Here is a 23,840-nt window from a genome sequence, read left to right on the forward strand (position 1 = left end):
CCTTCTCGTTGTGGCATGTGGGACGCTGCCTCAGCGTGGTTTGATGAGCGGTGCCATGTCCGCGCCCAGGATACGAACCAACAAAACACTGGGCCGCCTGCAGTGCAGCGCGCAAACTTAACCACTCGGCCACGGGGCCAGCCCCCATCTGCTGACACATTTTAAGAGAACACTGACAGACTAGGCACGTCCAGTGTGGCACAGGATGCTGGTTATTGAAGCCCAGCTCTACCACTATGAGTGCTTGAACAAGTCAGTTGCCCCATTGGTAAAGGAGTATGGAAGCCCCCTCTCTGGTTTGAGTTAAGGATTATATTACATAATACAAGAGTTCAGCACAGTGCCTGGCTCGTAACTGGGAGCTATTATTATTGACAAGAAAGAATGATGAGAATGGTGGCAGCCATAAGATGAGAACTTGACGAAACTTGGAATGTTCTGCCTGTATAAGAGAAGCTTAAGGAGGGATATGACAACCGTCATCAACCATTTGAATGGCTATTATGTAAAAAAGAGATTCTCATTCATCAACCTAACCCTAGAAGGCAGGACCAGGACCAATGGAGAGAAATTATGGGGAGATCTATTTGGGCTCCATAACAGGAATAATTTTCCATGGGGGGGTGTCCTAATCGTTAGAATAAACTTCTGTAGGAGGCAGTGTGCTCTCTATCACTGGAGGAAGTGGTAATAGTAAGAGTGGTCGTAGTAATGGTGGTAGTAGTGGTGGTGGTGGTGGTAGTAATAGTAACAGTAATTGAGAATAAAAATAGCTCTTAGGGTGTTTGAGTTACTGTTCTAAGGAATCTGCATTCTTATTTATTCCTCATAACATCCATGTGGAGTAGGTACAATTATTATCATTCCCATCTCACAGATGAGGAAACTGCAGCACGGAGATTTGGCAAATTTCCAAGAACGTATAATTTAGAAGTGGCAGAGCTGAGATTAAAGCTCATGCTGCCTCGCTCTTGAATCCATTCTGTTCACTACAGGAAATACCTCTCAAATACCTAGGGAGAGGCTGAGTGACTGCATGTCATGAAGGTTAGAAAGGGGATTCCCACACTGAGTTCGAGATTTGACTGGATGAGCTCTACAGTCCTTCCCATTAAATGTCTGTAATTTTATAAGACCAAAAAGCAAGCAAAAAAGACACAGTAGCAAAAGATGACACAAAACGTAGGCACAAATAGTTTTTTGGTGTTGAGCTTTTCTCAACCCCCGCCAAGAAAACCCCAAGGTGTTCACCGAGAACCTATTTACTTCCACTATACACTCAATACAGAAATAATGGACATCTTATTGTCTTGTTCCAGGCAAAATAGAAGGATATACGTTTAAATTAGGGATTGGTTGGGGGGCTAGCCTGGTGGCGCAGTGGTTAAGTTCACATGTTCCACTTCAGTGGCCCGGGGTTCACCAGTTTGGATCCTGGGTGTAGACCTAGGCACTGCTTATCAAGCCATGCTGTGGCAGGCATCCCACATATAAAAAGTAGAGGAAGATGGGCACGGATGTCAGCTCATGGCCAGTCTTCCTCAGCAAAAAAGAGGAAAATTGGCAGCAGATGTTGGCTCAGGGCTAATCTTCCTCAAAAAATAAATAAATAAATAAATAAACAAATAAATAAATAAATTAGGGATTGGTGGTAGAACTAATAGCAGCAAAAAGAGACTAGTGAACCTTTGTAGGAGAGAAAGGAACTCATTGAACAAATATTAACTAAGCACCTACTCTGTGCTGGGATCAGAAAATCTATGCAAAAGTAAGTAAGAACTCAACAATCATTGCAGTCCCCACACATTTAGATTCCTGTGGCCTTTAGGCTCTTCCTGAACTTATGATGCAATGACATATTTTCAAGTCTTTAAGGAAATAATAAATTATATCTAGTTTGGAAAGGAGCTATACATGAAATTTTTTAAAGACTTTTATATGAACTGGGTGATTCTACCTTCAGTTTGGGTGGTAAAAGCATATGCTTTAGCTTGTCTCAGGCCAGCTCACTGCCCAGTAGAGACAGATGTAGGTCTTATTGTACTGAACTATTTTAATATAGTGCAGTGGGAAAAGCTCTGGTATACAAATTTGGAGTTTTGCTACTAATGTAATTTATGGCAAATTTCCTTCTATGGATCTCAGTTTTCACATCTATAAGGTGTGGAGGTTTGACTAAACTATCTTTGTTTCCTTTAGGCTTGAATGTTTCATATTTCTTTTATGTTTATAGCTACGCTTATTTCCATCATGTACATCCAGATGGCAAAATTCCCTGGCAGTGTGTGCAGGACCCAAACTGTTTCTGGGAAAATGGGGCACCAATGATTCCTCAGGTATAAGGAGCTGACATCAACAGAAGCCTCTGTGTTTTCATTCTATTTCTGTTGGTTATAAAATGTAAGCATGGTTCGACAATAGGAGACATCTCCTAGCTTTTGGTATTAGATTTTAAAGTTGCCTAACAACACCCACTGAGACTGTTTTGTGCTTACACTACTTTGATGTTATGGGGGTGAGGCAGTTGCAGTGTGGCATATAAGGCTTAATGGGCCCCCTCACATTTACCTTCTCTCAATCGTTCAAAGCATTAAAGGGAAAAGTGTTATCTCTTGGTCAATTGATATGAATATAGTTTATTCTTTGTTTATATTTAGATGGCTTGAATGAATGAGAAGATAGTCATTGTATTCAGTAGAATTTCTAGAACAGAACAGCATTAATAATAAGTTTCCTGGGCACTGTGGCTTTGTCATCAGACTTTACCATGTATGCTTCACATCCCTCCCTGTGCTAGTCTTGCTGTTATTATTTCAAAGTTACATATATAGTAAAGTCACAACTTTCATGGTGTTTTAATGAAGCCACTCCACCTGCTCTTGAGTTGATTAGTGAATGGCATTTTGATGCTCACTACCTTGACTTGCTTCTAGTTTCATCTACCTTCTTCAAGAATATTCCCTCAGCAATTAGAAGGCTAAAGATAATTTAAAGGGGGCTGAGAGAGATTCCCCACTCATTTCAGTGCTATAGAACCAGAGGAGGGGCTGCTCTACGGTGAGACTAGATTAAGAAGTCTCCGAGTAGATTTTGGTTCTAAAGATCAAACTTGAAACAAATGAAAAAGTTATCCAGAATGAGTAAGAAAGCCAGAGGAATGGATGACTTTATAGATTGAGTATGAAGTTTGTTATGGACTGAAAGTTTGGGTCTTCCTGAAACTCATATGTTGAAACCTAACCCCCAAGGTGATTCTATTAGGGGGTGGGGCCTTTGAGAGGTGATTAAGTCACAGGGGTGGAGCCCTTATAAGTGGGGTAAGTGCCTTTATAAAAGAGGGCCAAGAGAGCACCTTGTGTCATGTGAGGAGACAGCTAGAAGGCGGCCATCTATGAACCAGGAAGCCAGCTTTCAGCAGACACTAAATCTGCTGATGCCTTGATCTTGAACTTCCTAGGCTGTAAACTGTAAGAAACAAAAGTTTGTTGCTTAAGCCACTTAGTCGTTGGTATTTTTGTTATAGCAGCCCAAATGGACTAAGACAAAGTTATAATACTTTAGTTGTGCATTCTTAATCTTAAAGATTATTATAGCTTTTCTTTTCAAACAGAATGACATGGAGAAATGCTTTCACATGAGTTCCTTCTGTCGGTTAATTCTAACTCTGAATGAACACAAGATATTTTGGCCTTCCTAAAGACTTGTGTTGCAGATTCTTGGTCATGGCCAGGGGTGAAATGTCATTCATCCAAATTAATGCTCTGCTAAGTGTAGCAAACGTGGCAACTATCCTGAGCTGGTAATGGGGGTTGATGGTAAAAGAGTGTGTGAGGAATTTGCCAGAAAAATAGGAATAGTCTTTCATTTTCCCTTTTTGGCATCTGGCTCTTCTCTGATGGTATACCTCTTTTTCATCTTCCTTTCCAATCTCCATCCTTAGCCTAATCTACTGGGAGTACCTCTGAGTATTGCTTTGCTAATATCATGATACTTGGGACTAATTAGCAATCCCTTAACGAGATTGTATCCCCCAAAAGGAAAGTTTCAAATGACTAGAAGACTAGTGATGTCTAGGACAATCCTAGAATGGTCAAGTTATTAGCTGTGAATCTTAAATGTGCTTCAGATCTTTAATGTGGATTGCGTTAGAAAACTCTGTCCACTTTTCCTTCTTGAGTGCTTGCCTAGTGAATAGCAAGGTGGAAACATCTGTTGTTTTCCTTGCCTTACAATCATGCCAATCGACGATAACTGCTTTCCTAGTAGATGCCATCCCACGATAATTCATAAGAGCATTCATAGGAGGAGGCTAGTGTGTGGTAAACATGGTGTGGACAGACCCATGCTAGAGATAGATAGAATACTTGCTCAGAGGAGACACAAATAAATTGCCTTTCTGCTGGCTCTGAAATATTTTCTTTCAGCAAAAATATGAAGTTGGAATGAAACTAACTAAAGCTTTATCCAAACAACCTCTTTATTGCTTGGCTTCTGATGGGAAGGCTGTAGGTAGCAATTTGTTTTAACTATTGATTTCACTAATACTGAGTCACAATTGGACTGCTCTTGAAGTTGATATAAGATTTCCATGCATGGAAGATGAATTCATTAGCATCAAAGTGACTGTATAAGAAACTCAATTGAAATTATCCAAGTGTTAAAAAAAAATGCCTGTTTTCTTTTCAAACAATGAAATCATTTTTAATACATATACTTATTTCGAACACACACGCACATACAGAGACTGTCATATGAGGTTATGGAAGATCACTAATGCATATAATTTATATTAAAATTAAAACAAATACTCATTACAGCAAATTAACTCCTCAAAGTCATGACTAAGAGGCTATGTGTAGGTGGATACCTTAAGACTCTCTTCCTAATCTATATAATAGTAGGCTATAGGAATTAGAGAAGGAAGAAAGGGAAGTAGAAAAATATATAAAGACAATAGTGATAACGGATAATGTTTACTAAGCATCTACTATGTGTCAGGCACTGTGCTAAGCAAACTTAGCATTTCACATATCTTAAGTCATTTAAAACTTATATTAACTATCTGAATTGCATTCTATTATTTTATCCCTCAGAGAGATTTGTGTAACTTGCATAAGGTCCAAAACTATTAGAAGGAAAAAATATCAAGAATTGAACCCAGGTTTTTCTAATTCCTGAGCCACGCTCCTAATAGCTAAGTTGTGACAACATTCTCAGAGTCTTTAATTGAGGTAACACCACTGAACTCAGGGTTTAGATTATTTCAGGAGCATCCTTCTCTACAAACGGGTAGATCAAAATACAAGTTCCCTCAATATTTTTGGGATTCCTCAAGTGACAGTTTGCTTTTGGAAAGAGAAATATAGCCAATCAATGGAAGCAGAGTCCCTGGCTTTAGATTATTTTCCATTTTTTCCATTTTTTTCTTGATGAGCATAATCATGTGAATAATTAAGCTTTAAGAGCTGAATGACTGATTGCCAGCAAGTGACTAACTGTTGTTTATTTATAAGGATATAGCTTTCATGGGAAAATGCAGGATGGTTTTTAAACCCTCAGAAGTCTCAATTGAGACTGTAAATAAATCGAGGTGGCATAACTTAAGGGTTAAACTCACAGACATTTGTCACACTGACTTGGGTTCAAGTCCAAAGTTGCTGGAACTTTGGGACTTATTAAACCCATTTATGATTGATTTCTCTAAATTGGAACCAATAACAGTACCTACTTCTTAGTGTCACTGAGAACATTCAAAGAGTTAAGTTATACAAAGTAATAGCTCAATGCCTAGTATGTGATAAATATTTAATAAAACAAGTTTGTAATAGTTTATTTTATAAAAGTGACCAAAAAAACCCTTATTTATGTATCTTTTTAGCTATTGGATGAGGTAGGTTAGATTCTTGGAAACGCTCCAGTTCCTGGGTCAGAGCCTTGCCGAGATTGCTTGGGATGTGCCTATGCTGATAATCTCTCCCATGTTTATTTTTCCATCAGTCTTAAACTCATCATAAGAATCAACTGTTCTTTCTAAAGGGCTTTAGTGCTTTTACGCTACTTCTTTTAATTGTCTTAATAATGCTGTGACCTAGAGATTATTATACCCATTTTTACAAGTGAAGAAACTAGTCGAGATCAGAAAAGTAAATAGAAAACCACCCAGCTAGTAAACAGGTGAGCCGCAACAACAACCCGGGTCTTCTGTACTAACACCCCAGTTTAATTTTAACACAGAAAGACTTTGAGCCTGTGTGAATCACACCTCAGTTCATTTTACAGATCAGAATATTGAGGCTCTAAAATAGAAATATGATTTGTCTAGGGTCACACAGCCAGTTGGAGGCAGAGCTGACACCAGACCCCAGGACTCTATTCAAAGTCTAGAGCTCTGCATCATTCCAGGGCTGCTTGTGTTTTTGCAGTAAATTTGTATGCTCTGTAGAGGAAGAATGAATAAATGAAGTATAAATGAGAGGGCAAGGGAGTGAGAGAGAGGCAGAGAAATACATGGACTCACATAGAAAGGTTAGATTAAGAGCAGGCATTGAGTGGTGGTCTGTATTGAGGCTTTCCACTCTTGGAACTAATCTCTACCTGGCAGAAGAGGCAGAAATAACCAGAAAGAGACTGTGTGTGTAATATATTTGTCTCTGCTCCCATTCCATCACTAATGACCACAGTGATTACAATAGACGTAGCTGACAGTAGCGGTGACAACCCCCCTGTGACATCCGCACAGCCATATGGCATCACCATCACCAACTCCAGCAGTCCTCCCACTCAAAATTTGGCTTCCCCTTCACTGGTCTGCATTACTGGATGTCAGAACGTGGCCAATTTGGTTCCTCAGGAGATTGCAGTGGAATTCGCTCCCATCGAGGCATTTTCTTGACATTTTGACATTCACTCAGGGAAAGGCAAAAGGCTGGCCAAGGGCCCAAACATCGGGCCCATCAGCATCAAACTATATTTTCTGAGCAGCTGTCGATAGAGTGTGCATGAGATTATTATTGTTTGCCAACGCTCTATTGATCTTGGTTTTGTGAAGCTCAAAGTCTGTTTACAGCCACCTATAAAAATGAACGGCCACTTCTTTTACTGAAGGTTAACATGGTGTGTTTATTTAATTGAATGGAAATGGCTTTGTGTTTTCCAAATGTCATTGTTAATAAATTTTAAGGGGAATCTCAGTGACTCGTGTGTAGGGGTTGAGGATAGGAGAGTGGCTCTTAGGGGTGGGGGTGGGGAGTTTGCTGGGGTTTGGAGTTGCTGGAAGCAAGAGATAAAAGAAGCATGGAAAAGATATTGGGATAACTTCCTTACCCTGAGAAGTGCTATAAAAAATCCTTTCTCTATATTGGTATTGCTTTTTAAACTCGTCAGCTGATAGTAAGAATTCCCCCCTGGGGTTTTATTCTTTTGCCTGCCTTGGTTTTCCTTTGTTCTGGATTTCCTCAAAAATGTTTTAAGGTGATACTGAGCATTTTAGTTTATTGTGAGTTTTGGAGTTCGGAGCTTTCTGTTATCATTTGATCATTTTTCCCCCTTCTATAAAAGATTTGACAGAAATTGCTAGAATTAGGAGTCATGTTAGATAGAGGCAGACACTGGCAATGCTAGTGACCTGCTTTTTAAGAGACATGTTTCAAGTGACTGGAGGGGAGATGCAAACAGCTTTACCAAAGACACTGGAAGAGCTGTAAACAGTCTCAGGAAACTGTGAAAGTCAGCCTGAATCTCCAGGATACTGGGTGAAAAGCAGACACTTTGGCCAACCGGTTGAAAATTTCCAATAGAAATATCAGAATAATTCACTAGGATTTTTTTAACTTTACGCAGGAGGTTTGTCCTTTTATTAGCTGGACATCATTAATTACCATTTTGTTTTACTCTATCCATTCTGTCTCAATCTCCTTAGCAGGGAAATAAAAACCCCTGTTATTCTTGAAACACATGTGTATATCGATGGTTATTTAAAAAACACAAAAACAAAAACAAAAAACATTCTGCAGCTCAAAGCAGCCATTCACCTATTTGAGGAATTGCTGAACTTCTCCAAGGGGTCAGCCACTGTGCCGAGTGCTAGAGCTAGAAAGAAAAGTAAGACAAGGCTGTATACTCAAGGACCCCATGACTCTGTGTATGTGTGTTTCTGTGTTGGTGGGGTGGATGTCTATGCAAATATTTAAAAGATTAATAAATATTATGATAGATGTAGTCTAAAAGTATATTGGGAGTGCCTAGGGAGCATCGCTTTAACATCTGGTAATGGGGATAAATCCTTGTCTCTACTTTCCCTTTTACCTCCACATTTAACCTCAATAAAAATCTAATTTCAAATAATTGATCCATTTATTGAATTTTTTTATCAAGTTCCTTCAGGAGCTCTACAGAAAATATAACATTGTCAAGCATTTTGGGGAATGTTACTTCTAAAATTTATTTGGATATCTCAGATTTTTCTTTCTTTTAAACATAAACACAAAATCAGCTTGGGCACAAGTGTTGGAAATGTGCCCGTTCTTTTCTCTAAGTGGCTCAAATTGTGAGAAATAAGAAGTAAGCAGGACTGAGGATTAGAATCACAAGATAGGTTTTCTTATTCCTTTTTCCTAATTCAATACCTGAAAATCTTCTTAGTTCTAAGTTTGAAACAGATCTATAAAATCCTGTATTAAAAGAAATACAGTGGGAATTAATAAGGATGGGGGAATGGGAGTGGGCAGATGTGTTCTTGAAGAGAACACTCTAAATGCAGAACATTATCTTTTGTCAATTAATTTTACTTTTTATAGATGGTTAGACGATTAAACAAAGTCTTCTGAGAAAAGTGGGTTTTAGTGATCTCTAGGAAGATGTTCCTGATATTAAATTAAATTAGGACTGTGCATTGCGGAGCCCCCACCAGGTGTGCTCTCTCTGGCGAGCGTTTTTAATACCAGATGCAACCTAGTTAGAGGTGACATGAAGTCACAGAATTTGATATTTTTTCCTTCAAAGTTAGGCAAATAAAGATGTGCTCTTTTGGCATATGTAAGATGCCAGATGCTGTTTTTTGAGAACTTGATTTGAGAATGGTGAGGTCCAGGGAAATGGGCTGCTCCCTGTATAGATGAGGTGACCTCTTTTTCCTATTTAACAATAGGGCTCCTTTGTCTGCTTCGTAGTATCTGACAAAGCAACAGCATAGAGTCACAATTTAGAGTGCTGCCTCTGGGGTGAGATTTTTCTGGGTTTGAATCATTTGCTCGGTGATCTTGGCCAAATTACGTATCCTGTTTAAGCACTAATTTCCTCATCTATAAAATATGAGTAACAGGAGTGCATCATAGGAACCAAGCAAAGATAAAATAAAAGCCACCCAGCATAGTGCCTGGCACATAATAGTTTCATAAATCTCCACTATTATTACTAAACTGATTATTTCAATAGGTTGTTGCCCCAGAAATTCCTGGACATGACGTTGACATTATGATGGCTAAATTATAAACGCTAGAAATTGCCAATCTAAGCCATTGGCTTATGCAGGACCTCTTCAAAAGGGCTTCTAGTCATTGACTTACAGATTGATCAGTGCAGATCCATCATCCCTTCTTGAAAAAATAACCAGAAAATACTTACTCTGTTTATAGTGAAAAAATTGAGTGTCTTTCCTTTCCTTAGAAGAACAGTTAGTTCTTGTTCCAAGGGATTTCAGTGCCACGTAAGAAAAATTGTCTTGTGCACAATATCCTTGGAGAGATAAAGACTTTTAAGAATTTTAATATTAGAGGGGCTGGCTTGGCAGTGTAGCAGTTAAGTTTGCACACTTTGCGTCAACAGCCCACAGTTTACAGGTTCAGAGCCCAGCCCAGACCTATATACCACTCATCAAGCTGTGCTTTGGTGGTGTCCCACATATAAAATAAAGAAAGATTGGCACAGATGTTAGCTCAGGGCCAATCTTCCTCACCAAAAAACAAACAAACAAACTTGATTAGAAATTAAGGCTATAATGCATTTAGGTTGTTTATAGGTTCTTCAATTCTGCTTCACTATCATCTGAAATAAGAATACTTACTTCAATATTAAATTTTTCCCACCCAGGATGTGGACCTTTTTCTGTTGTATAACTTCTATCATTTAACTGGATTTAAGAGATCCATCAATATGCACCAAAAGTTTATTTTCAGAATTCTTCACCGAGTAGCTAAAAGATAAACCCTAATCTAGTTTTCTGTGAAAGTGACCTCAACAGTACAAACAGTACAGGAGAAGAAAAATTCCACATTCCTACATCTGGGTTGACATTTAAGACTGCATCTGTAATGTTGAAGACAGAGTATATCTTGCTGGTGAGAACTTCGCTGTTCTTGAGTCTATGTTGAGGCACAAATGTGATGGGTGGTGGTGGTGATGCGTTTGTTGTGTCATGGTTGACTTTCCACTCCTTGAGGAGAGATTCACTTGCCTGAAAAGTTAACAGGTTTATTTGTACAAACTCTAGTTGCACAGTGGATTACTGCTTCTGGGCTTTTATGTGACCAGCCTAGACCCAAGGTGAAAGGTTGGCCTGCAGCGAGGGAGAAGCTAATGACTCATGAAGGTCAAACATCTTCCTGAATTTCCTTCTCTTTCTTCACTTGTTCTGGTTACTTGAAAAAAAACACCCTATTGCCTGTATGTCTTTAGTATAGAAAACTCATTAGCAACATTTGGTTCTGTTGTTTGGATAGGGAATTCTCTGATCACTGCAATGGGAAGGTACTCCAGGTGCCACATAGCTGTCTCCACTGAGAGAATCTGTGGTCTTTGACATATATTGTGAGTCTTTTAAATTATTGTTCTAGCAAAGGTTTTGTAAAGAGGCCGTTTTTGTGTATTATTAATTAGCTCACCTCTCCCCTGCTGTCCTTTCACTCGAGATTATTCACAAGTAGGCAGTACTTGATCTTCTTGGGAATACATAGGATTCTGCTGCTATTATTTTTGAGAATAGTATTTATATGCAAACACATATTATCTTCTCCAAAAGGTGACCAAGTTGCTCTATGATCCCTCCCCACTAAGTTGTGGGCAGCTCAGAAGTCACTGACCTCACCGTGGTATTCAGAGTTATTACACATCAGTCCTTCTGGCTCTCATCTTATTTCTCAGAACCAGGGCTGAACACACGGCTAAATAGATGACTTTAGTCTTTATTCACAACTGGTAAGCTAAAGAAGAGCGGGTTTAAAAAAAACACACAAAAAAACAACTTCCTATCTTGCAAACAAAGGAGCTGAGGTACTGGTTGGTAAGTATCTACCTAAGAGTAGTAAGCCTGAGAAAGAATGTCTGGCTCTAGCCCTCTACCATTAATTTGCAAATTTGTGTAGTCTTTTGTCTGAGAATCGGTTAAGTATAGAACTGTTGTTCAACAGAGACTTAACCTATATGAAATTCCATAGTTCGTTCTTATGATTCTACAGTTGGTATTTGTTAAAGTAGGAATTTTATAACATAAGATGGAATGTTGGCTGTTGGCTCTCTATTGACAAAAAAATAAGACTTTTAAAAGATTATCTTTGTGTTAATATAACTGTTCTACATTTAACCAATGTCATATAAAAATTAACAAAAATTAAAATTTTAATTTATAGAATTTACAAATAACAGATGATAGATCAAGGTTAAAACTGATATTGATAACCTGGATAAAGAGATAAAAACTGTCAAAATAAACTTTAAAAGAAATAAATATAAAATGCTATATTTGAGTCAAATCTATTTTGCAAGTACTGAGTATAGGAAATCTGGCTTAACAGAACTTTGTAAAACAAGATCTGGAAGTTTTCATTGTTCATAAGCTTAAAATAAACTAGCTATAGTAAAGAAAAAGAAAGGAAAAAGAAAAGAAGAACTATGCAGCTAAAGGTTCTATTAATAGTCTTCTAATCTAGTACTAAATTATGTTGACTCTTCAACTGAAATGTGTCTGTCTTATTCTCCCACTTCATTTCTCTTCAGCGATCTTGTAACAGACTTCATCAACTGTTACCTGACAGTGGCTTCTTAATGGTATCCTTGCTTCTTTTCTCTCCACTCCAATCTGTCCCTTGCATGCAGCCAATGTTATATCAATGCATTAGGTCTGACCACATCATTCCCAAGTAAATAAGCCACCAATGGTTCTCAATAATTACAAGACTGGTTATTTTCTGAGGAATGGGACCCTTTAGTACAAATTCTAATCTTGGTCAGCTTTTCCTTCATCTTGCAGATAGCACCCGCCATTTCTAAAGATTTGTCTTTAACTCATCTGAACCATTTTGAACCACAATATCCTGAAATTGCGTTGTATTTTTACATTTCTAGATTTTACTCAGGATCTTCTTCTCTTTTCTTAAATAGTTTTTTCCATTTTGCCTTTGACCAACCACTGCCACTGATCCATGATGTTCAAACGTCTTCTCTTCTGTGAAGACTTCCTGACAGCCCTCCACCCCAACTCAGGGGGAAACCAACTTCTCGTTTTGTGCTGCTCTCCCACCGCTATTGCAGAATGTAAGGGGCTGTTATTCTCTTCTCAATTAGTTAGAAGCGTCTCTGTTTGTTGCCATCGTCTGTTCTGGAACAGATCTCATAAATTGTGTTAGAGTACTAACCCTGAGAAGACCCCTAATCTGAAAGAAGAATAATAAAGAAGGGTGCTTCACCTGTCCCATCCCGCTTTCCAACCACACACATTATTTAACAGTTTGGGTTAATATCTTTAATATTATAAAGTGTATTGAAAGATTTGCTTTTCTATTCTCAGAAGCAAGGCTTTCATGATAAGATTGAAAGTTCTATACTGTGAACCTTTGCCTCAAGGATACAAATTTAAAGATCAGGAGGTCTTTCTGTCTTGGTTTTGAATGTCAGCCTGCTTTGTCCAGTGGGCTTCTAAGTCCTTTGTGTTTGGCACATTTTAGTGAGGTGCAAAGACACGTAATTCGGGTGACTCGATTTTCAAACTACAGTGTATTGAGAGAAATGTGTGGACTGAGGTTGAGAGGACTGTCAGAAGTCGTGTTTCACAGATGCTTTGGATAAATTCTCCCTTAGCCATTCACTTTCATGTTAATTTAGAGTCATATATTTCTTGATATATTTTGGTGTTCCCCTGGCACCTAATAATGCAGTCTCCGAAGTGCAGCGCCACGTGCCAAATTTATAGGGCAGTAAATGAAAGAGGTTGGATCTACTGTCCTTCGTAATTCAGAGGAAAGAAAGTCAAAGGGAAGAAGTGTTGGCATTCTTTGGAATGTCAAGTGTTCAGTAATTGAAACATTTGGAGGAATTTCCAATTTTCCTCCTAAACAAAACTCAGGTCTTGTTCTTTCTCTAAAGAAGATGAGCATTACAGAGTTGGGGGATCCTAAAAGGAAAAAGGAGGACTGTTGGGGCAGTCTGGCTCTTTGGAGAGTGCGCTCCAACCACAAGGACACTATCTTCTCTCAGCCCGAAGCATATGAAGTTAGAAGCATAAGTAGCTGTCTAGAGAACGTGGTGTGAAACGTTTCGTCCCTTTCATTCCTCTGACTGCTGTCGTTCTCTCTACCTGAGTGTGTGGGTAGGTCTTTGCAATGACTCCAGGAGCACACTGACTTAAAAACAATGCAGAGAGAAGTAGCATCAGGACACAAATTCTCTTTTACTTGTTCTCCAGATTAAAAAAAAAAAATTTAACCACTTAGAAGTAGCTATTTTCTAAGTTTACAGTATCTAATGTATGGTAAATTATGGTACCATGAATTGAGGGAAGCATGTGAAGGAACAGATGTGAAAAGCTTTTTAATACATGGCAACATTTCATACAGGATGACACTGCCCATTTGGATGCTTACCATTTTTTATTCATTGTGTCTGGTCTACACAATCTAGTTGAAACATCATTCAATGCAGCATAGCCTCTGCTTATTTGGAAGCCTTCAAACTAACTGAAGTGTAATGATCACATTTGGGGTGGTTCTTTTCTGGAGAAAGCAAAGCACAGGGAGTCCAGTTTTCAGAATGCAGAGGTTGAGGTCACCAGGAGCACCTGGAGAGTTCGCGGAAATTTCAGTTGTCTTGTCCTTATCCCATATCTACTGCAAATAGGATCACTGAGTAATGGCACCCAGAAATCTGCATTTTACAACTTTTCCAATTAATATGTATGTATACTAGATTTTAAGTATTACTGCAGGTTAACCTGTGCCATGTAGTACTGATCAAACGTGGCTCAATTCTTGGCCAGACTTGTAGACAATAATACCTAGAAGCAATAACATTTTATGAAACAAAACAAGTGGCATATGATACTGTGAAGTCTCTGGCACTGGCTGTCCAGTATCCACATATGCCCCACTTAGTTCTGGATTAGAAAATAAAGAATGGGATTCAGCCCAGTGGCAACCATGAGCACAGGTGCACAATTTGGAAAAATGAGACCAATTCTATAAAAAAAATCAAGCTAAAGTCAAAGAAGTTTAATAAAAATGTAAATCCCTTTACAATTGGTCCCATGTTTTCCATCTCTTAATGAGCACCTGTCATCTGGTGAATAATGACCAGGCCTCTGAGAGTGAGTCAGGCAAGCAAAAAGGCCCATGGCCGGAGACCCTGTTAGGCATTTTAAAATGAACAATCCATCTAACAAATAAAACCTTGTGCCAGTGATGCAGGTATAATAGTGTAATCTCTTCAGGAAAAACAATATGCAAATAAGTCACAAAGCAAGAAGAGGCAGAACTTTTCACTACTGCCTTAGGTCAAGTTTCCTGGAAACAGGTTCAGGTGGAGATTGTGTGTGGGAGGTTTATTGGGAAGTGTGCTGTGAAACAATTCCTGAATGGGAGTGAGGGAGGCAGACATGGGTAGAGGGGCAATTTGGACTGAGATGCAGGTGCAGATAAAGCCTCAGCCAATCCCACAGCTAACTCTGGAGTTGGACTGCTCCTTGTGAGATGTCCCAAACTGAGCAAGAGGAGCTGAGTCTGTGTATCCTGCATCCTCTTCTAACCATCCAGACATTGTAGGAGGCAACCCCCATTGACTGAGGACAGTTCCAGAGAGGGAGTGAACCACGAGCCGTCAGCAGCCAGCACTCCTAGCAGCCGGGGGAATGAGTTCCCCGTCTTGAAGGAGGAATCCAGTAGTACATCCACTCTAACTCTGTCTGATTCAAGGCCAAAAATTATGGAGCTCAGAGCCACAACAGGCTTCTGATCTTCCACAGTCGGCTGAATGCCCCTGACAGTCCACTGAGTGATAAAGTTAAGGAAGGAAATGATGAGAAGTAATTTGCTGAGGGACTAGGTTTGCATTTTGAGCTGTCAGCAAGTAATGAAGCAGGAATGTCAATCGACAGGTGAATCAAACTTGGGACAGAAGGAAGGGAGGAGGAAATTTGCTCCAAAAAAAGCACTTGCTTTAATTGAGGCTTGTGATGAGATAAGTGGAGAAAGTTTGCAGCAGCCAGAGACTGCTAAGAAGGAAAAAACTTTTCTTGTGGCTGGTGGCTTGGGGTGTGAGAGGTGTTGTGGGACAGAATCTCAGTTCAAAAGTCAAGGAATCAAAGCTACTTTCAAATAAACTCTTCACCTTCAAATAGAGGGTCTCTGTTTTTATATAGGCCCTAGCAATTAATAATTTTTTTTTTTGCTTAATTACTGATTGGAAAGTGTGTAGGATGCTAAGAGATAATATGTTCAATTGTCCTGTTAAGAAGGAAGAGAGTCTGTCCTTGATGGAAGCAATCGGACATGGATTTTTCTGCCCAATGCAATGTGCTCTGCTCAGAATAACCTCTGACCACTGCCTCTGTGTGTTTAAAGTGACCTATGACTTCGCTCATAGAGGTCCTGCTTTTCTATTGGGGGCCACTGCTGCAAAAGGTGCCTGTAACCAGGTCAAACAATTGAGATTATAAGCACATATGGAGTGAAAGGGCTTTTATAATAAAAGGCCATTTCTGTGACTGCGTTCAAAACTGATAAAAAAAATACTTCTATCTTTAGTGTCTTCTTTGATAGTTCTCTCTCTTTTTTTGTAAAGGACACTTTTCCTTTCTGGTCTTTGAATGCATCTCAGTCTCACTTCAGTCCACAGTGACATACTGAAAGGTGCAAGAGAACTAAATCATTACTGTGTGGCGGTCCAGGAATATATTTTCTAATTAAAATCGCTCCTGAGCTGTTTGTAAATATGTTAGACTGTTCACCTAGCTGCACGTCACTGGCTTGTTTCTATCTCAGGAATGATCATCTCTTCTTTCTCTTCCTTTTATCCCCGCCTCTTGAAAAGTTCCACATCCTGAGTGGCCGAGATCTTTCCGAGTGCAGTGTATATGTAAAAGTCATCTTGATCTCCTAGGAAAAGGCACACATACCATTTGTTTTATTCGACAAGCAGTATCTTAGAGAAAAGGAGAATGGAAAGACAGTGTAGTTTGGTTAGAATGCACTCTTTTTCACAACAGTGAGGGTGGCAGTTCCCACTGTAATCATTGCTCTTAATTGCTAATTGGATTAAATCCTCTCTATTCTACCACCTAAATACTTCTAAAATGTATTCTCTGCTCTTCACTCAGAAACTGCCTCAGGCTGATCTATGGTACCTACCTCCCAGGCTTTATTACAAAACGTGTTAACTACTCTCATTGCCTTTCTCTTGGACCCACTTTGTCCATCCTACACATCGTTGCCAAATTGCTCTTTCTAAACTGCAGCCCTTTGCATCTCCCTCTGTATGAAGTCTTTCAGTGTTTCTCATCTCCACTGAAAAATAATTCATGTTGTTTAGTAAAATATACAAAGTCCTTCAGAATCTGTCTCTAGCCTACCTATCTAGGTCTTCTTTCTTGCCTGCTCCATCCTCCTTTCCACTCTTTGTGCTCTGCCTTTCTTGTACCAGATATTCTGAGCAGCTTGTATGTCCTTCCTATTCACCACAGTGTTTAACACCTCAGTGCTTTTGTGTTTGTGGTTCCCACTGTCTGGAGGAATCATCTGGACGAATTGTGACACTTCAAGAAATATCTTTGTCCCAACCTCAGAAACTAAAATTTCATTCTGATGAATAGCTCCCACAGTATTTCCCCAGGCTATTTTATGAGTATTGAGGATTTATGTGTTGATCCTGGAATGTGCTTTCTAAAACAGAGCATCCTCTGAGAACCTATTAAACCTCTAGTTTATTTAAATACCCAGACATTCTCAAACATTGAACTTGCATTGTCTTTGCTGCAGTGTCTTCTCAGGTAACCAATGTGGTCATGCAGATTGATGAAACACCGTGCTGTTAAGACCCCAACAATCTCTACGACAATAGAGAAGATGCAGTTACTGAAGGAAGCATGACAAAAGACTCACTTCAGAGAACAGAACTATGCTCCTGAACTTGGAGTGACTGCTAAGCCACATGGATAATTCTAAAGCAGGGGATCTCTATGGATTTCAGGAATGATTTGAGCATGTGTAGCTTTTGCCAGCAGCCGAGAAATGGGAAGGCCCTTTAACTGGAGGTTTGATGAACTGAGTCCTCATCTGGGTCCGCCACATGCAGTCTGTGAGATCCTGGGGAAGTCATTTGACCTCTTTGAATCACGGTGTCCTCATGTGTAAAATGAGGTTTCGGATTTAAGTGTTCTAAAATTTCTTTCCAATGTTTTGATTAAATAGCTATCTATCTGCATCAGATAATGTTAGTCCTCCGCCTCAATCCCTTTGCATCTCTTTTTTCCATTTTTGTGGATCTCCAGCTCCAACATGCTTTCTCTGGCAAGTGTCAGTATGTTTTCTGCTTTTAGGAATATTGTTCTCAGTCTACTGCTCTCGTGCCTCTGGTTGGAGAAACTCCAGGTGCATTATACGTTCCTAACCAGGCAAATTATTTCATGATGAGGCTGTGGCTACCTCTGTGGAAGTTCACCTGAGACTACACCCTTGTTTGGCTTCATCTTTCCCTGCCCTGCCTCCCCTCCCACCTTACTGGTCCCTCTGGGAGAGCGTCCTCATTAAATCATTTGCACATGAATCCTTGTCTCAGGATCTCCTTTTCTTTGAACTCATCCTAAGGTATAATTGATCTTTCTATCTATCTACCTATCATCAACCCTTTTTGAGTTGATTAACAATAATTTGGTTTGTGTTTGTGAGAGCCATTCTGGTTAGGGTAAAGAGAGGAAGAAGTGAATTGCCTACCAAATTGTGTTTGATAAAGTGATTGATAAAGATCACTTCTGATGTGGTTCCATTTAAAAAAATAACTACCAAAAAGCTCTCTTTATTAATGTATGGATTTTCTGCCACTAATTTTTGACTCCCTGTGAATGGTTTGGACTAGATTTCTCAAGTAAGCATTTTATAACGTCTATTACTATTTCTAGGAGTTTCATAAACAACCAGCTGGGCAGAGAAGTAACAAGGAAGCGCTATGAGTTTTCTGCCAGTGTTGTCTAGTTTTTACCTCAAAGGCTATTTTTTTTAAATTATTTCTAATTAAATCTCAATGGAATGTGAAATGAAAACTGGAATTTGAGCCAAGAGTACCTGAAAGAACATTTCTGGAAAAGACTTTGCTTGTGCCTTCTGCGTATGTGTAGAGAAAATCAAAACGTATAAGATAATAAAGATGGGTGTAATTGAGCCTCAGAGTGGAAGGCTGATGCTTTCCCTCACTGCGTCCAGCTGATACCCTAGAAGTACAGTTTGTTGCAATTTGCTGTCTATTGTAGACTAAGCCTTATGCACAGTTTCTACCCTGATGTTTGATATGAGTCACGTACAATACATTGAAGCAAGGTATTGAAATAAATAGAATGGCATTTCCCACTCGCTTTCATGCTATTATTTTCTCTGCAAGATGCGTTCTGGTTCCTTTTGTGAATCCTCAGATTGGGTCCTACAAGCTGCTGAGAAATGCAGCCCTTTTATGCCACCCACCGAAGAGAGTTTTTATACAGTCTGTTGTATATAGAAAGCTTGTGGGTGTGCGTGTGTACGTACGTGTGATGGGATGGTTCGGCTGACATTGTACTTGCAATACAAACTATGCTTATCACCAATTATGTGACCACTCTATTCACAAATCATTAAATTATGGGGTTTAAATAGAAATTAAATATCTACAATGTAATAGATAGTTAATTAAATTAATATATATAAATGTAGTTGTCCTAAGCATTAAAAATGGAAAATAGAGTCATTCATTTCCAAATGGCCAGCTGCAGTGCCATGCAGCTACAGATCTGAGGAACTGCGTCGCAGTGACACTGCTCCAGGACCAGAGATGAAACTCTCTTTTGTTTGCATTGAGCGACGTATTATTTTCAGAAAATCAAACTCCAAAACTATGTTTAGCTTCCTAGCTTACACTCTCTGGAGACCCTACCAGCCAGGTATCATTTGCATGTTTTATTTAAAGAAAAACATCCAGTTGAGAACTTAAAAGTCTCTTTCTAATTAAACTTTATATCTCAGAGAATTATTTCCTCATTCTGTCAACTCACATCAAAGTAAAGTTATGCTCATTTCTATGTTTTTTCTTAATTTGTCTTACTTCCTTAAAATGGGTTTAAATATTATAAGCCACTTAACAATGTATGTGGAAATAGGTATAACTCAGTAATCATTATATTGACAATAAAATCAGTAGTCAATACATAAACACCAAAAGGTTAGCTTTCCAAGGCCATGCTTTGCCATCCAAATCAGTTCTTTCTAAGTCTTCATGCTGGTTCACAAATGATGTATGCCATCTCTACAAGGTGAGAAAGTGGAGCAGGATAAATTTTACAGAGCAGATATTGAGCACTGGAAAGTTCACTGTTCCTTAGAGAAATGAGCTGTGCATTTACTGCTTAAAACAAACCTTTCACAAAACATTATTTGGGCACCAGCCAAGCAGAGGAATTAGGGTCATTGGGAAAGAAGTGGATGATTTTAGCCTTTGCCCTTTTTGAAGCTTACAATCTGAATGCCAAGATAAAATGAGGAAGCAGTTTGATATAATGATTAAGAGCCTGAGTATTAGATTTAGGCAGAAATTTATTTGAGTTCTAGTTTGGCCCCTTTTAAGTTGTATGACTTTGTGAAAGCCGCTTACCCTCTATGCCTCAGCTTCCTTATCTTAAAATATAGATACTAATATCTACCTAACAGTATTCTTACTGTTTTCATAAAGGTTGATGACAAGATGTATTAAAGGCGCAAATAATGTACGCACCGTAACTGGTAGTTATTTTCTTTTATTATTATTACTGATACAGATGAAATGATTTATCTTTTTCTACTTCAGCACACTTAGCATACCATATCTGTAATTTGTATGTTTATGATTTTCTTCCTGATTTAATGAGTCGAGTAACCCCCAGATGTTTTCAGAGCAGTGACATCCAGATTTTATAAATCTTTATAACCCCAGAACTTAATCCAGTGGCCAATGCATAAAAGATTCTTAATAAATATTTGTTATTTTAATTGCAGTAAAAGAAAAATATACTCCAAAACAAGGATCCCAATTTTTTAAATGTCTGCTTTCAAATTTTTTTTTCTAGAAACAGCATCAGTAGTAGGAGTACTAGTTATAAGCATTTACAGTAATATATTTATTGAGTAATTTAGACACCATATGGTGTGCTAGCTTAGATGGCTTTAACTCCTTGTTAATAGGTATATGGGGCTCTGGAGCAATGGGTTGCTTGATCCATATGCTATTCGGGAGACAAATTTAGTATATGGTGACCTTGTTACAGGATCAAGGAGCATAAAAAAAGGAACTGAAGTGGAAGAAATGTTTAGGTTAATGCAACAAATCTGAGAACTGACCAATGTGGCAAGGACAGTTCTGTTCCAAAAATAATCAACAATATTATTAGCACTGATGTAATGTTATGAATTATAAGCTTCAAAATTTTCCTTGTTAGTAAAAGCGCCTTTTAAGTAACCTTATGGGGTTTTGAGCCAACAGCAAAGCTCTTTTATAGAAACCCACACTTGAGAAGCTAGCAAAGAGAATGGTTTCTCTGTAATAGGTTCTTGGCCTGGGCTTCCATTTTCAGTTCCAAAAGTCCTAAGGGAAATAAACAGCTGTCCAAATGAAATGCTGAAAGAATATCCTGGACTAACAGGAAATCTTAGAAGGGCATCAAAGCAAATCATATGGATGGAGGTGGTGAATATTGAAGAAGGAGACATAGAAATCTTTAGCCAAAGCAAAGCTTAAAATGACCTGTGAAACAGCACTTGAGATCGATGCAATATTTAAGGAAAACTGACCTCCTTCTCCTCGAAATCCAGGATGCATGTTTTACCAGCCCCTGTGCTATTAGTCTATTTCTTATTATTCTATCTCACTTTTTCTCCCATACTTTTTGCATTTCCTCGTCTCCTCATTCTGAGTGAGTGTAGTCAGTGTCAGGGCTGGGGCCATAGAAGGCATACGGTAGAGGGCACTGCAATGAGGAAGACAGGGAATTGTAGCTATTCCATTATTTTTTCCACCGATTTAAGTATTTCCTGGGCAACAACTAAGAGCAAGGAAAAGACAGCAACAATAATGCTAAGGCTAACTAAAATAACCAACACTTACAGAGTGCTCATGGGGATCTAATCATTGTTCTGTTTGCTTGGATTCCCCTCTAGTCTTAACAGCCATGTATGCTGGACACTGTGAGTAGAGTCTTAGGAAAATGGAGGGAAGTTTGCTTTAATTTGAAAACATAAAACTAAGCCAAGATTCTTTAGATAATGTTCATAAGGAGTTTGTGAGTGATTTAGCAGAAAGAAGAAGCATTTCCACGAGGGCTCGTAATAATGATTCCTTTGAACCAGATGTTGAATCTATCGCCTGGCTATTTTGGGCTCTTCTTGCCACTGGACTTATTGGGAAAAAGAATAGAGTTTTGCTATAATCTTGATTATTCAGAGAAAATAGATTGCTGCTACACTTCAGAGACAGGACGTGGTCGGCAACTGGGGAGTATACTCAGCAAATGTTATAAGTTCTGGAAGAAACATGGATAAACTCTAATAATTTTTTTGTTTTATTCACAAAAAGTAGACATTTGAGATCTTGTACCCAACTTCAACTGAAAGAAAAGACACTAATGTTGAGTCTCCATACAAAGCCTGATTTGCTGATTTTTCCCTTCCTCGTTCATCCACTTATTTGAGTGTCGTATAAACACAGACTTACTTCCCGCCCTCCCCCCACCGTAATTTTGTTGAGATCTTAATGGTTTATAACATTGTATAATTTCGTTATACATTATCATTTATCAATTTCTGAATAGGCTTCATCATGCTCACCACCAGTAGTCTAGCTTTTGTCCATCACCTTACATAGGTGCCCCTTTACCCCTTTCGCCCATCCCCCAACCCCCTTTTTGCTTCTTCACTTTATCTTCCTGTAGACAATTGTAAGTGACCAGGGATGCCAGAGACCTTCAGCTGCTTCACGTGATCCACGTCTGTAGGTTTGCCCTGAAAAGTCTGAATCCCTGTACTGCACTTCCAAGTGAAGTTTAGTGCTTGTGGCAATCCTCCCGGTGGGGAGAGAAATGAGCAGGTGAGGCCAAAAACAGCATCTGTGACTTGCTAAGATCAGCTGGCGTTGTGTGCATAATTTCCACTTCAAAGAGTTCAGAGACAGCTTGGTGATAGTTCATTGCAGTTTGGGCTTGTCAACTAGTCAAAGTTATCTTTTGTACCACTACAGTTGATGAAAAGTCATTTTCAATCTTAGGATGTCAGAGCAGTAGAGACCCTCAGAGTTCATGTACTTTCATTTCCTCAATGTGTGAATGAGGAAATTACAACATTCATGTGTTCAGTTTCTTCACTCTACAATATTCATTGAGCTCCTCTTATATGCCAGAAGAAGGATAAAGAGATACAAAATCATTCAGGTTTGGTGAGTTGAAAAGGCTAACTTTTTTTTTCCTTTTTCTTTTTTCTGTGTTCCCAACACTTATTTGAAGTCTCATCTATAGTATATCTAAATAAGTGCTTACTGAAGGAATAGAAGGTGTTTAATAGATGTTAATTTATTAATCAGATGGCTGATTGAATGGATGAAAAAGCTTCACAGAGAAGATGACCCTGTACTGCATCTTGTGGGACGAGTGGGAGTTGGCAAATAAGCAGCCTCAAAGGGAGTTTACAGAAATTAACTAATGTTGCAATCCAGCCAACAGCAAAGACAGAACTAGAATACTTGTCTAGTTTAAAAGTCTTTCTGTTTGAAGCAACAGGATCACTTTCCAAAAGGAAATGTTCTAAAGGATTTAAAATTGCTTAATAGAGAATTTCCTCATAGTGTACAGAAAAAGGAATGTGTTAGGGCAAGAAAAATCCTGAACTGTGTATTATTGTTGAAAATTTCCAGTTATTTTCAATTCTCAACATCACTTACTTCTCATTATGAGGTAAGCCATTGGATTAACTACCTTCCACTCACCCTAGTTCATCCTATCTACTCCCAGCAAATTCATTCCTTAGCATTTCTCCCCACTGGCCTTGGAGAAGTGCAAAAGATTAACATAAATAGAAATAGAGTGTTTTACGTCATAATCATCTTGTTAACCCTGTTATCCCATTGTCACAATACTGGATATAGAAGGAAAAGAGGAAGAGGAGAAAGGGAGTTGTTCGCAATGGGGGATACAAGCAGCCTCAGCTCCTTGAGATGAAGGGATGAAAATAAATCCTCTGTATTACTGAAGCTTGTGAATGCCATGAAATAGTGGGAGCTGAATCAATATATGGCATTTGCAGCAGAGAAAAAGAAAGAAAGGGATTTTCAGAGTTTATTTATCCAGCTACTCTGAAAAATACCTACGTGAACCACTGGGC

The 23,840-nt window shown here is 38.8% G+C and overlaps 1 protein-coding gene and 1 long non-coding RNA gene across 43 annotated transcripts in view; one reads left to right on the plus strand and one right to left on the minus strand.

Annotated features, from left to right (window-relative positions):
• NRXN3 (neurexin 3) overlaps positions 1-23,840 on the plus strand; it is a 1,504,430-nt gene that overhangs the window by 1,116,530 nt on the left and 364,060 nt on the right. The window lies entirely within an intron of this gene.
• LOC111770452 (uncharacterized) overlaps positions 17,162-23,840 on the minus strand; it is a 38,303-nt gene continuing 31,624 nt past the window's right edge. The window contains exon 4 of the long non-coding RNA XR_002803731.2: positions 17,162-17,304. This is a non-coding gene — a long non-coding RNA (uncharacterized lncRNA). The remainder of the gene's footprint in view (positions 17,305-23,840) is intronic.

Source organism: Equus caballus, chromosome 24 (genome assembly GCF_041296265.1).
Source record: "Equus caballus isolate H_3958 breed thoroughbred chromosome 24, TB-T2T, whole genome shotgun sequence".
In the NCBI taxonomy this organism is placed as follows: Eukaryota; Metazoa; Chordata; class Mammalia; order Perissodactyla; family Equidae; genus Equus; species Equus caballus.